The 13207-nt window shown below is 45.6% G+C and overlaps 1 pseudogene; it reads right to left on the bottom strand.

Annotated features, from left to right (window-relative positions):
- Window positions 1–9446: 9446 nt before the first annotated feature.
- Window positions 9447–10302, bottom strand: LOC147916446 (heterogeneous nuclear ribonucleoprotein A1-like 3; annotated as a pseudogene).
- Between the last annotated feature and the right edge of the window lie 2905 nt (window positions 10303–13207).

The raw sequence follows: 13207 nt of genomic DNA, 5'->3' as shown, positions 1-13207 counted from the left end.
TTTTCTTCGTCTATTCTCCAGTGAAAGAATCTTACAAGCATGGCCATCTGCTCCTTCTCTCTCTAACCTGTCGTCTGTACAGAAGACAAAGGAGCAGAGAAAAATAAGCATCAGCCTTGATTTCCCACGAATGAGTGCTCTTGGGATACTTGACAAGATACTGTGAGCAGAAGACATGCACAAGCAGAGAAGGTTTAGAAAGATTCAGACAATTCACCAATTGTTTAACAGAACCTTTGGTTTCAAATTCCTAAATAGATTGGACACAATTTGCCCTCTAACTTGCCCTAGGGGTGCCTGAAAGGTCACCTAAGGACATGGTAGGCATCCTTGTTTGTCTTTGCACAGAAGGCAAAGCCTCTACCCACAGCCTCAGCTCCTTAGCATAATGAACGAAGCTGGAAGGAAACCAAAACTCTTCATAAATATCCACCTATGTTTGAGGAAAGAACAGGCTTCATTTCCCCTATTCTCCATCACGTGGACAGTGGAATGAGGAGGAATTAAGTCTTGTTTGGAGCCAAAGCCATTGATTCTCATTGCTTTATCTGGCTCTCAAAATTACTGTCACCATCAAATACTTTCTAAGCCCTGATTAGCACTGCTGTCTCAAGCCATTTAGTAGTGTCTAAAACATCACAGGTGGGAGTGTGAATGAGAGAAGTGGAGCCCCAAGTCACTTGGTTGGTGAAAATGCAAATGGCAATGTGATCATTTCTTAAACAAGTATGAAATTCGGTCACCACCAAAAAACATTTTCATTCTAACAGTAGTCTATGTAAGTTTAGGATTTTCACCAAGATATTTGCATTGTTAATGCATTTTCCTTCTGATTAAAAAAGAAAATGAATAGCAGATGAGAAAAATTTGATATGATGGTTTTTAGGAAATGCACAAATGACTCATGTACTCACTTGATTTGACAAGGGTACTGGTTTCTATATAAAGAAACAACTTGGACCCAAAATAGAAGTTGCACACGGCAGAATGTAGCTCCTAGAGGAATTACACATTCCAAGCATGAGGAACATGAAGATTGGTATGCTGGAGCATTTCTGCTGGGAATGTTGTGTGAAGCCCATTATTAATTCATTTGAAATATAAAGTTATCCACTCCAGGACCTTAAGTTTTTCAAGACAGGAAAACTCCAATGTAGTTTGAGACAATTCTTAACTGGCCGTAAAAGCAAACAGCAGCAGCAACAACAACAACAACAACAAACCTAAATTTTTTTGCAAAGAATGTGTACCCCCATGCTAAGTGGAAAATATATTTAGCTCAATGGTAAATAAATTACAACAGATTTTTTGCCATATGGTATGTTAAATATCCCATGAGTTTAGGCATATGAAAGTGCCCTGTAAATTATAAAAGTTTAATACTTTTATATCTTCATCATGAGAATGAAACAAAGAGTTATTTTTCCAGCCTGGATTGTCCTTGAATCAGTTGTTGTGAAGTAGTGTATTTACAACTCAGTCAAATCCTCCCCCAAATTCTTCCTTACCTGGGACTAGATGAGGAGATAGGCTGGAAAGACCACGCCAAAGACTTTCTTGTGTTTATTTGCCAAAACACGCAGTAGAGCAGAGAGGTAAGGCATTCCTCTGCTCCCCATCTGCAGGCAAGAGATGGAATCATGTCTTTGGACAAGCTATTGCACTGTGTCATCAACCAGACCCACTGTGATTTTGGGGCAGAATGCGGGCAGGCTTCCTGTGGTTACAGCACACGCCCAAGAGCATGGTGGAGAACAATATCCAGACTGTCGAACTGGGCAGCAGGCTCACAGAGTTTCTCAACAAATTGGTCAAGCAGTAGGACCCTTGGCAGCTTCTCCCTTACCATTATGAAACAGCCTGACCCACAGGAGGCCCCTTCCAAGGCATGGCCTGCCTCCCCTGTTCCCTCCATCCTTCCTCCCCAGTCCCCTCCATGCCCAGAGCCACATGGATGTCTGCTTCAAGCTTGTTGTATTCTTTTTTTCTTTTTTTTTTTAATTTCAGGGAAAGAGTCTCCCTGAGCTAACAGCTGTTGCCAATCTTCCTCTTTTTTTTTTTTTCCTCCCCAAAGCCCCAGTGCATGGTTGTATATCTAGTTGTAAGTCCTTCTAGTTCTTCTGTGTGAGCCACCGCCACAGGGTGGCAACTGACAGACGGGTGGTGTGGTTCTGTGACTGGGAAAGGAACCTGGGGCCGCTGAAGCAGTGAGAGCACCGAACTTTTAACCACTAGGCCATCAGGGCTGACCTAAGCTTGTTGTATTCTTCACAATTTGACACGCCACATTATTTATTTGTTTATTGTCCAACTCTCCACACTAGAGTAAGCTCCATGAGAGCAGAGACTTCATTTTCTTTTCTTCACTGCTCTGTCTCCAGAACCTAGAAGAGTACTTAACACATGGTACATATTAGCATGTATAAGTGTTTGTGAAAAATGAATGAATCTGTGCATTTTATGTGCATGGGGAAAGGAGGCAGTGGAGAGAACCTGAGGCAGCTAGAATTGTGGAAGGAGATGACTGGGGGAGTCAGGGCTGGAGGGCAGGGGTGGGTGGGGTTGAGAACACAGAAGGAGATTGGTTTGGAGGTGAGACAGGACTGGGGCTGCTTCAGTCACTGGCTCAGTCTTGGCTCACTCTTTCCACTGATGCCAGTAGATGGACGAAGAGGATGGGTTTGCCGTCTGGGGTGATTTCAAGGTGGAGAAGATGGAGAGAGGGCTGCTGACGGCCAGCTCAGGTCTCAGGGAAGTAGAATTAGGGTCAGTGACCCAGAATGGCGGGGTAGGACTAGGAAATGGCAGAGTGGTGGTGGCAAAGGCTTGAGGAGAACAGAGCAGGCATGTTCCATCCACTGAAAATGCCTCAGAGAACCAAAGGACCAGCTGACATGAGAGAGCAGGAATATGGAGTGTGTGGTTCAGGCAGCAACATTCTATCTGGGCAAGTAGAAGCAGAGAAAGGAGGGTGACATCTCAGAGAGCCAAGGGGGTGAGTTTATCTAGGATTTTGGCGAGTGGCTGATTCCGGAATCTAGGTAGGAAGTGAAGCAAGAATGTCTATGAGGAGCCTACCTGAAAGAGACTAATAGTGAATAATTCCAGAAGCCTTCCTGTGAGCCAGCCACTGTGCTGCACACCGAGCATCCAGTGGCTGGGCGGCTCACGCTAAGACCGTCTGTGAATGGGCTAAAGCTCACAAGGGCAAGGACTGTATGATTTTTTCCACCTCTGTATTCTCCATGTCTAGCAAGTGCCTGGCACGTACTAGGTCTCAATAAACAGTTGCTGAATTAAATAAATAAACATAGATTCCGTGCAAGAACTGGCACATACGGTTTTCTGTTGTTCGCTGTCTCATGTGGGTCTTATCCTGGCCCTTAGGGGACTTACGTGCCTTCCCAACAATGATCATTCACACTGATGAAGCACGTACCACGTCCCAGGCACTGTTCCAAGTGATCCATAAGTTTGACTCATTTAATTGTCACCACAAACCCACAAGACAAGGCTAATACTGTTGTCATCCTTGTTTACAGATGTGGAATCCAGGCAGTTTGTTCTGGATGACACAGGTAGGAAGTGGGAAAGGCAACATCTGAACCCAAGTAGTCTGGCTCCAGAACCCCACAACTCATGACCTGCTGCCCACTTCTCAATAGGTTCTGCTGTCCAGCTACCCAGGCCAACTCCCCTTCATGCTCAGCCTTTATCTCCTCTTTTCATCTTTTATGCAACTTGCAGGTGGAGGAAGTTTGTACTTGAAATGGAATGTATGAAATGCAAGGATGAAGAGGGTAGCAGATGGGGAAGGAGGCTGGAGTCCCAAGCTGTGTGTGTGTGTGTGTGTGTGTGTGTGTCTGTGTGTCTGTGTGTGTGTGTGTGTGTGTGTGTGTAGTAGAGGCTGCAGTTGTTTAAAATGTCTTCTCATCTAACCCACCAATATAAGAGCATTTCCCCTCAGAACTGTGTGGGTCACAGCTACAGGACTGTGATTTGACCAGGATGTTACCTGTGTTGATTTAGCGCCAGAGCATAGAAAGTTAAGGACTGGTTACCTGGAAAAGCAACACCAAAACCAAGACTTTCAGCCTATTCCCAGTGGCGAAGGAGGAAAAAATATCACTTCTTGAATTTAACTTAAGCATCCAGTTCCACCACCTCTTCATTTTGCCCAGAAGTCTCAATGCCCGAAAAAGAAACTACTCAGAATTGAGTCTGTGGATTGGAATTCAATTTAACTCCAATCATAAACAAGGTACTTAACATAAGGAAAAGTGGCATTCATCTATTTCTTGGTGTTTTTTTTCACCTTCTGTCCTTCTATTACGTAACACCAGCCCCATTCAGAGTAGGAATAATGCTTCACAATAGGCCCAGCACTCAGTGACCAGCAGCACATTTGCTGAACACAGGTGGCTGTTGACAAATGCCACAGCTGCACTTGAGCATTTAATCATCCACAGAACCTTTGATTGCTTTGTATGTTCTGCCCTTGTGATCATTATGTATACGTAACAGGCTCCAGCAGGAGTTTGGAGGAGAGGATTCTGTTTCTGTCTTGGACAGAAAGTTCGTTCTACTTCCCTGGCAAACATACTTACCTTCAATTGTCCTCATCAATGTGATGCCGAAAAGTCAAAAAACTTAGTGCTTTTTCAAATGTTAAAAAAAAAAAAGATACTCCAGAAATACTAGGTATTCAACTATGAAGTAGGGTTGGTCAAGTTTATTTGTTTAAATCACCGTGTGTGTGTGAGGCCATGTGAAGGTCGCTGAAATAATTTGACATGATCCCTGCCCCCAAGGAATGCACAGTCTAGTCATGAAGGCAAGATGCACAGAGGAAAAAATGCATGATATATTATGATGTATAAAAATCATATCAAATTGTACTTAAGGAGAAAGAGGAAAATCAAGAGGGCTGGAGTGGCCATAGGAGGCTTCTTGGAGGAGCTAGAAGTTGAGCTGGACCTTGAAAGATGAGTGAGATTTGGATGAGAGGGTGCATTTGAAGGAGGAATGAATGTGGCATCATGGGGAGGGGTGGGAGAGGCTGCACTGATAGAAGGAATTGCATTATGATGGAGTGGGAACTCACTGGATGAGTCAGGTGTTACCAGATTATGGAAGGGTTTGGAAGCTGGAAGGCAAGGCATTTAGACTTGAGTCTTGGTACTTGTTAGTGCCCAAACTCAGGGGGGATCCCCAAGGTTCCAACATGCACAAGGGGCTCTCACAGTAGCCAGCTCCCCCTTCTGGAGCCCATTGGCAAGAGAAGTGCTCTCCAGAATCTGCTGAAACCAAAGGGCTTGAGGGACCAAAGGAATTAAGAGAAGAAACATTGTGACCATGGCTAATGTCAGAAATGGACCACAATTCAATGATTGCCTTGAATTACGGCCCATTTCTGGCATTTGTCTTTCTACCTGAAACAAAGAAGCTAACACCACTGATCCTAGTGCCTTGATGTTCCAGGGGTAAAAGTCCACATGCGGGAGTAAGCAGGAGTAAACAGAGGAAGGGGAGAGAGCGGGTAGAGGGTGGCCACACATCTGGAGAAGGAGGATGATGAGGGCCAGGAAACTAAAGAATTGGCTGCTTGAGCGAACTTGTCCAGAAGCTAGAATAAGCAGTCAAATGGCCTAAATGGAAAGCAGTTAGACATGAAAACAGAATTAATCCAGAGGCTGATACCATCTAGTCAATATTTATGAATAGAATTTAAAGGCAAGCTAGTAAGAAGGAGAACCTTGTGTGTCCAAAGAGAGAAGACAAAGCATGACCAGTGAGGATTTCATTCATTCATTCGTCTATTCATCAACAAAATACATCAGTCACTGAGTTACCCAACTCCACGGGGCCCCATTCTCATTGTTTTCTATATAAATGGCACCCTGGAGCACCATGTAGACTAAATCTGGATGGTGCCTTTGGAGCTGTGCCTCACTGTGGCCTGGATCGCATGCCTACTATGTATCAGGCACTGTTGTAGGTGTGGATGAATATAAGTTCAGGGGCGAGTCCAAGAATAGGAATCAGCCAACCAGCCAAGGTTGGAGGTTGGAAGACCATAGAAAAACAAAAGAGCATGATATGCTTGCACAGGGCCCCAAAGCCAGTCCTGCCAGACCCTAGGGACTGGACCAGTCCTCGTCTGTGCGCACTCATTCTCATCCTCCCATTTAGAATAGACATGAAGAAAGCTGAAGGCGGAGAGGTGCTGAAGAGAGAGAGGTGAAAATCAACGCACATTTACGAACAGGTGCTAGATTTATAAAGTATCCTCTACAAAGTCCTCAGGTAGGTTGCCTTCCTTCCATGATGAAAGGTCAGCACGAGTACAAACAGGGTCAGCCCCTCTGGAGACAAGCTTGTGCTGTGGGATAGATTAATGGCTTTACTCCCCCTGGAAAGCTGGTGCTGGAGAATAATTTCAAATCTGTGATAACACCTTTCTCTCTACCTCATTAAACACTTACTTGAGTGAGAAAGGTGAAGTCAGTAAAAATGCATGGACTGCCTTGCCCTAATTTCTGCAAAACTTCAACTTTTCCTTCTCGTCGGCTGCCTGATTTATTGAACATGAGCCAACAGTCACAAGCCTGCTACCCAGTGAGCACAGGGATGCTTTGAGGAAGTCGATACTAATGTCATGTTGATGGCTTATACAGTAGTAAGCTGGCCATAATGTCACAGCAGATGTCTAATTGCTTAAAAGTGTAGAAGAAATTTCCATAGAAAGCCCTAGTCAGCAAAGCAATAGAAAGCCTGGGTCTTTTCCATAGAAAGCCTCTGCTCGCAGGTGTCTCCCACTCCAACTGAAATCCCTCAATCCTTGGGTCTTTGTTGGAGATGGAGTCAGTCATGGTGTCAACCTTTGATGCTGAAGAACAATCCATGATGCCTTTAGCTAGGAGAGCAGGACTAGACTCAGCTAAAGAGCAGAGAAACAGCAAGGCTGGCTGGAGTGGTTTTCATTTTATCTAGGGAGGATAGGAAAAGAATCTCTCTTCTCAAATTAGGAGACTTCCTGCAGAAAAAAATGCCAGGAACTCAATTCAAACTGGCTTAAGGATCAAAATGGAATTTCTGGACTTGTGTAACTGGAAAATCCAAAGGTAGATTTGATGGGTTCAGGCATGGCTGGGTTTAAAGGTTCCAACAATATCTGTAGGGCTGTAGGTCTCAGACCTGCTTCTCCATTCTTGCCTATCTTCCTTCCCAGGCAGGCTCTGGCCAGGTTGTTGTCCCTGGTGGGGGATCCAGGTGGATGCAACCCTGGAAACTTCAGGCTTACATCAGCCACACAGCTAGCAACTCTCAGCCAAAAGAGAAGACCTCTTTCCCAGCAACTCCAGCAAAAGTTCCAGAATTGAGTCTCATTGTTCTGGCTTGGGTTACATGCCCAACCCAAAGTCAGTCATCTTGGCCAAGAGATAAAAATGCTGATTGGTCGGGTCCAGATCACGTGCCCAGCCCTGGAGCAGAGCTGGTGAGGTCAGCCCTTCATTGAGTGGACCAGGAGTGAGCGCAGGTCGGTTATAAATGGGAAATGAATGCCAGGCAGGCAAAAGAGCAGATCTCCAACTCAAGCTCCCCACCATAAATGAACAATCTGTTCTGGGGTCTTGACTCATGTAGGGTCCTGGCTCACGACACTGAAATAGAACAGGGCCTGCCAGGGCCAGGGTATGCTGCCCCAGGGCCCTCAGGAGACTTCTGCTTCTCTTGTTTGCATTGACTGTCTCTCTGGAAGACGGAAAAATAGAATTTAGATGGTATTTCTAAAAGGGCTTTCACCTCCAATGGCTGGCCCACATGCACTGGACAATCAAAACTTCATGGTATGGTGAGGGGGTGGAGATGTTTGTATCTCCAGATCTAAGTTCCCCTCTACCACCTGCTTCTCCTGCGATCAGACAGGTCAGTCTCAGGAATCACCGCATACCCCCTGCCTCAAAGACTGGCAAGGATGTGAATACTTGAAATTACAAGAAAGTATTTGATGGATTATTATTAGTAGTAATTGTAGCTACAATTTACTGAGCCCCTACTGTGTGTCAGACAATACATACATTATTTATATTACTTGCATTTTAAAGTTAGAAAAATGAGTCCTAGAGAGGCCCAGGAACCTAGCCACAATCACCCAGCTGGTAAACAGTAGAGCTAGGATTCAAACCCAGGTCTTTTTGACCCCAAAGCCTACATTCCCTCCACCATGCTGAACGGCCTCTGTGGCAGACACTGTAGGTTGCCTCCAGAAACCATGTCCTTCCCACACCATCCTTCCTTCCTAACCAACAAGATCCTATCTTGTTCTGGGTAGAAATGTGCCCCGCCCCACAGAATGCATCATGATTGATCTAAGCCAACTAGAACTATCCCCTCTAGAACTTCTGCTGGATATTTACTTCCCCAGGCTCCCTTGCCACAACAAGTGGCCAGTGAGCTATAAGGGGAAGTCTTGTGAGGGAGCTTTTGGGAATCACCTTCTAGCTAGATAAAAAGAAATATAGTTTTGTCCTCCCCACCCTATTCTTTTCTGCTTTGGACATTGGTATGAAGACAAAACACCTGGAGCTGTGGCAACCTTCTTGTGGTCATAAGACAGCAAACACAAGGACAAAAAGCCAACTTGGTGGCAATGCAGAAGCCTAGTTCTTTGTGGATAGCTTTGAGTCCGTGAAAAAAGAATGAAAGTATCTCCCTCCAGACTTTTTGTAGGTAAATAGTAATAAATGTTCTTTCATTTAAAGCGATTGCTGCCAAGTACAATTCAAACTGGTACAGCCTCTAGTTTTAATTTGAATCTGAGGAATGAGGTAGTAACCAATAAAAGAACACAGAGATAAACTGGGATGATAGAGATCTGAGAGTAAAAAGACACGGATTCTGATTCCGTTGACCGGCATCGTAACCTTGGACGCGTCCTTCCACCTCTCTGTACTGTGCTTTTCCTTTCTGTAAAATAAGGTTGTTGGATTAGAACATTTCTAAGGTCTCCTCATGACTCCAGTGTTCCCTGATTCTGTGACTACTGAACCTGGGCTGTTTGGGGGCCCTGTAGGACATGTCCAACAGAAGAAACGGCTCTGCGAGAGGAGTACTTAGGGTTATTTCCAGAAGCCTGGGCCTGAAGGGGCACACTGTAAAATTTGGCTTAGGAAGCCCTATACTGCTTGGCTGAGCTCACAAATCTGTTTTAACCAGGAGTGTTATTGGAAATATTTATCAACCTTATGGCACAAAACCTGAGCAATCAGAATGACTCATCAGAAGGGACTCCGGCTGCCACACAGGGCACATGGGATGGCTGTCAGCCCTGACTGAAGTGCAGCCTCCCTGTCACTTCTCTTGCTCTCCACACCTGCCAAGGCTTGTTTCCCAGCATTGATTTCCTGCCAAGGCTTGATTAAAATCTCCTGCTGTCCCTGTAGCTACCGCCACCGCCTGGAGCCACCTTGGTCTTGTGGTTTGCCAGAAGAGTGACCCTCATGACCATAAGAGCTAGGGTTTCTGCCTCCCACATTTTGGTCCCTTCCTGAAACAAAATTTGAAGATTGATTGTAATTGCCAAAGGCATTGTAGCTTCTGCCACCTCCATTATTCCCACATCCATTCACCTTCTCTGCCACCACCATATGCTATCTCTGCCATGGCTGCCACCAAAACCACCATAACCACTGAAGTTTTGCCTATCAGTAAAATGGATTCCATCAAAACCAAATCTCAGGCACCACCAAAGAGTCCACCTTGGGCTGGATGAAGCATTGGCCAACCCTCAGTCAGACAATGCTCGCCTCACACCACAGCTGTGGTACTTCTCTGGCCATCCACGGCGTGATATTTCTGAACAACACTTGGATCACAGAATCATGGTCACTGAAGGTTACCAAAATTATGCCTCTCTCTCATGACTTTAATTACTTTGACCTTTTCATAGTGTTCAAAATAAACTCCTAAAAGGGTTCTTCAGTGTCTTCCTTAACCAAAGACCTTTTATGCAGATCAGCAGGCCTTTGAGAGTCTTCTCTTGAGACAGGCCTCTTTGGCTCGCCCGGAGGGTTTCTCGTCCGTCTGCCTCGTGTGGCCTTGCACATGTGGCTGCTTTTACTTCTTCCACAGCAGCATCGTGACAAATACAATGTCCCTGGAGGGCTTTGTGTTTGCCTCTTCCAGCACCTCACAGTTGGTGAATGTTCCCCATTGTTCACGACGGCTCCTCAGGCTCCCACGGGTCATCTCCAACTCCAAGTCTCCAGGGAGGAGCCTCTGCAGCTGTGACTTCAGCATTGAGATATCCAGACCTCAGGCCTGAACCCCTAAGGCCCTGTCCTTCCATTTCTCACCAAACTGACCCATTGGAGCTGTTAATTGGAAGCTTTTCTCTCTGTAACAGAGTTTCAAAACCTCTCTCCTTTCCTCCCAATCCCTATTAGCAAACTCCCAGCAGGAGCCTGGTTCAGGAGGCACCGCAGCCCCAGACAGAGCAGCAGGACAGGGTCTTGGGTGAGGATGACCGTGGGAGGTGGGGGCAGTCATGGTGGAAAGGGGGTCTCTGGCTCCCTCTCCCTCACTTAGCCGGGGGAAAGCCCCCAGTTGGAGGTGGAGGTGAAAGCAGAGGAACAGGGCAAAGCTGTGCCTGGCTGTACGGGTTAGAAGGTGAAGAGCTGAGCGCAGAGCAGGGCACTGTGTTTAAAATCAGGATGTCAGAGCTGGAAAGGACTGTATTAAGTATCGGTTAAAATCAGATGTGGCTGCACATAACAGAAGTCTTGTGGGGGACATCTCAGGCCATCCACGGTAGACAGTCACGGTCGCCCCACAATTGTCAGGGTCCAGGGTTCATTTTTTTTTGCCCACCATCCTACCTGTGGCTTCCATTCTAGTGACGTTACTTTGGGCAAGTTGCTTTATCTTTCTGAGGCTCAGTTTCTTCATCTGAAGAATGGGACTAATAACAACATCTACTTCTTAAAGCTAATGAGCAGACTAATTAAGATAAAACGTGAAAAGTACTCCGCACCAGGGCTGACACAATAAACCTTAGCTGTTATTTGTTTTGTACAGAACTAGTACAATGCCGGGTACACAGTTGGAGCTCAATAAATATTTGTTGAATTAATTATTATCATTATTATGTTACCACACAGTACTCACAAACTATATGCAGAACCCGCTGCATTTACACAGCACCTGGGAAAGGCCTGGTTCGCTTGACCCACCTGTATTTCTGGATGACCAATGGCCTGAATTGGAACTGACCTGGGGAGCGTTTGTCAAAGGGCAGCTGATGGAGGGACCAGCCCACGTGGGCCCGGCAGAGCCCAAGGACCGCCTCGGCCAGACCAGACGCTGCTAATGGCTCTTGTTCGCCTGCCAAATTTCCCCGCCTGTCCTCCTCTGGGAGGGAAGAGCAGACATGACTGAGTCCTTGGGAAGCCAACACAGGCCAGAGGCTGGAAGCCTGTGAAGGAGAGCGAGGAGGTGGTCACTGGAGTAGACCGTTCTTGGGGGTTCTGCACAGAGCCAGGAGACAGTTTCCTTGCCTGTGCCGTTGGCTGCCTCTGTGTGCAACCCACACTTCAGATTGCCCTCACTTCCTTCCTCCCAGAGTCATGGAGGGATTGTGGCGAGAAAGCTCACCAAAGTCAAAACAAGCCTGGTGATATGAAAACCGTATGAAAACTTGGCGGGGCCCCATTTCAGCCTAATGGGCCTTCCAGGCGTCCCAGAGCCCACAGACACAGGCCCTTCGTGAGGGTGGCGGCCTTGGCTCCCTCCCTCCCATTCCACAGAGACACAATGAAAAAGGAAAGAGAAACAAGGAAGCCTGCCAGTCTCTTCTATCATCTCTGTGCCTCGCAGGGCTTAGAAACAGAGTGATGTCAGGCACTTTAAATGATGAATATTTATCAAGTGCTTGCTATCCGCCAGGCTCATTCATAGTCATTCTCATTTCTCCCTCTTGATCCTTACGTTACCTTCTTCCCGTTTCAAAGCTGAGTCTCTGAGGTTCATGGAGGTCAAATAACCCAAGTACAGAGCTGATAAGTTCAAATGCAGGCCCACCTCGCTGAAAACCTTGACCCTTGATTATTACAGAGCTGCCTCTCAGATGACCTTTTGGCTATTTCAAACAAATTCACTAACATTCAAAATTGTGCCTCAAGGCTTAGCTTTCAGAAAAAGATGTTTCCCATTCTAGAGAGAAATGGAGACACAATTTTTCCTTCTGGTCTTATTATTTAATCTTTGGACAATACTCTGACATGCCAATTGTTATTTATACCTGAAGTTACTGCATTTCAAAGCCTGTGGGGTGGGAGGGAGACTATTTTCCAGAGGTATCATTATCATGATGCTAAAATTAAATGTTCTTTTAGAGCAACTGAAAAAAAAAACAACTAAATCAGAAAATGAGATAAATGATTGTGCAAGTATAATGGCTTGCTCTTCGGGTTCCCAAAAACCAGAAAAACAAGCTTGATGTGCAAATACATGTGCGGGCTATAATCTGTCTATAACTGATAACTCTTTATACATCCAAAATATATCTTCTTGGGGTGGTCTCTTGAAAATGATTTAAAGGCGTTTTAAAATGTGACAGAATTTTTAAGTCCAACCAGACCCAACTGTTCTGAGTTTCCTTCTCATGGACTTCAGGGCAGTGACCTGGAGATGGAGCCGCTGCCGGAAGCTGCCTGGGTCACTTCTGGGATTAGCTGGAGCCCTGATCATTTCAGGAGACGGGAGGATCTGCTTCAACTTCCTCATGAAAAGACTTAGGAAGGGTGCTCCGCCTTCACTGAGATGAGGGATGAAAAGAGCAGCAGGGCAGGAGCCAAAGCAATCAAGAAAAGGGGGGGAAACAACCCAAATGCCCTCCACCGCCAAGCCTGGTTAATGGGATCCCTACACCTCGAGACAGAGGCGCCTAGACAGCTGTTAAGAATGAGCTGGATCTATAGGGAATGATCAGGAACAATCTTTTGATTGTTTCTTGAGTTACAACAGATCTTTTTATTGTACTTTTTTTTAAAAGTACAGGCTAGTATATCATAGCTGCTCTTTATTTTTTAATTGAGAGTTATCTGTATCTATAGCTTTCTCTCTTTCCATTGTGTATATACATAAATATCTATATCTCCACATGAATATGCTTTGAATCTCTCTTGATCAATAGCTAATAAACGGG

This window comes from Ceratotherium simum, chromosome 8 (assembly GCF_057802395.1).
Source record: "Ceratotherium simum simum isolate JZ-2026a chromosome 8, ASM5780239v1, whole genome shotgun sequence".
Lineage (NCBI taxonomy): Eukaryota > Metazoa > Chordata > Mammalia > Perissodactyla > Rhinocerotidae > Ceratotherium > Ceratotherium simum.
Note: the sequence above shows the minus strand (reverse complement) of the source record. Positions and strands in the feature narration are given on the sequence as shown.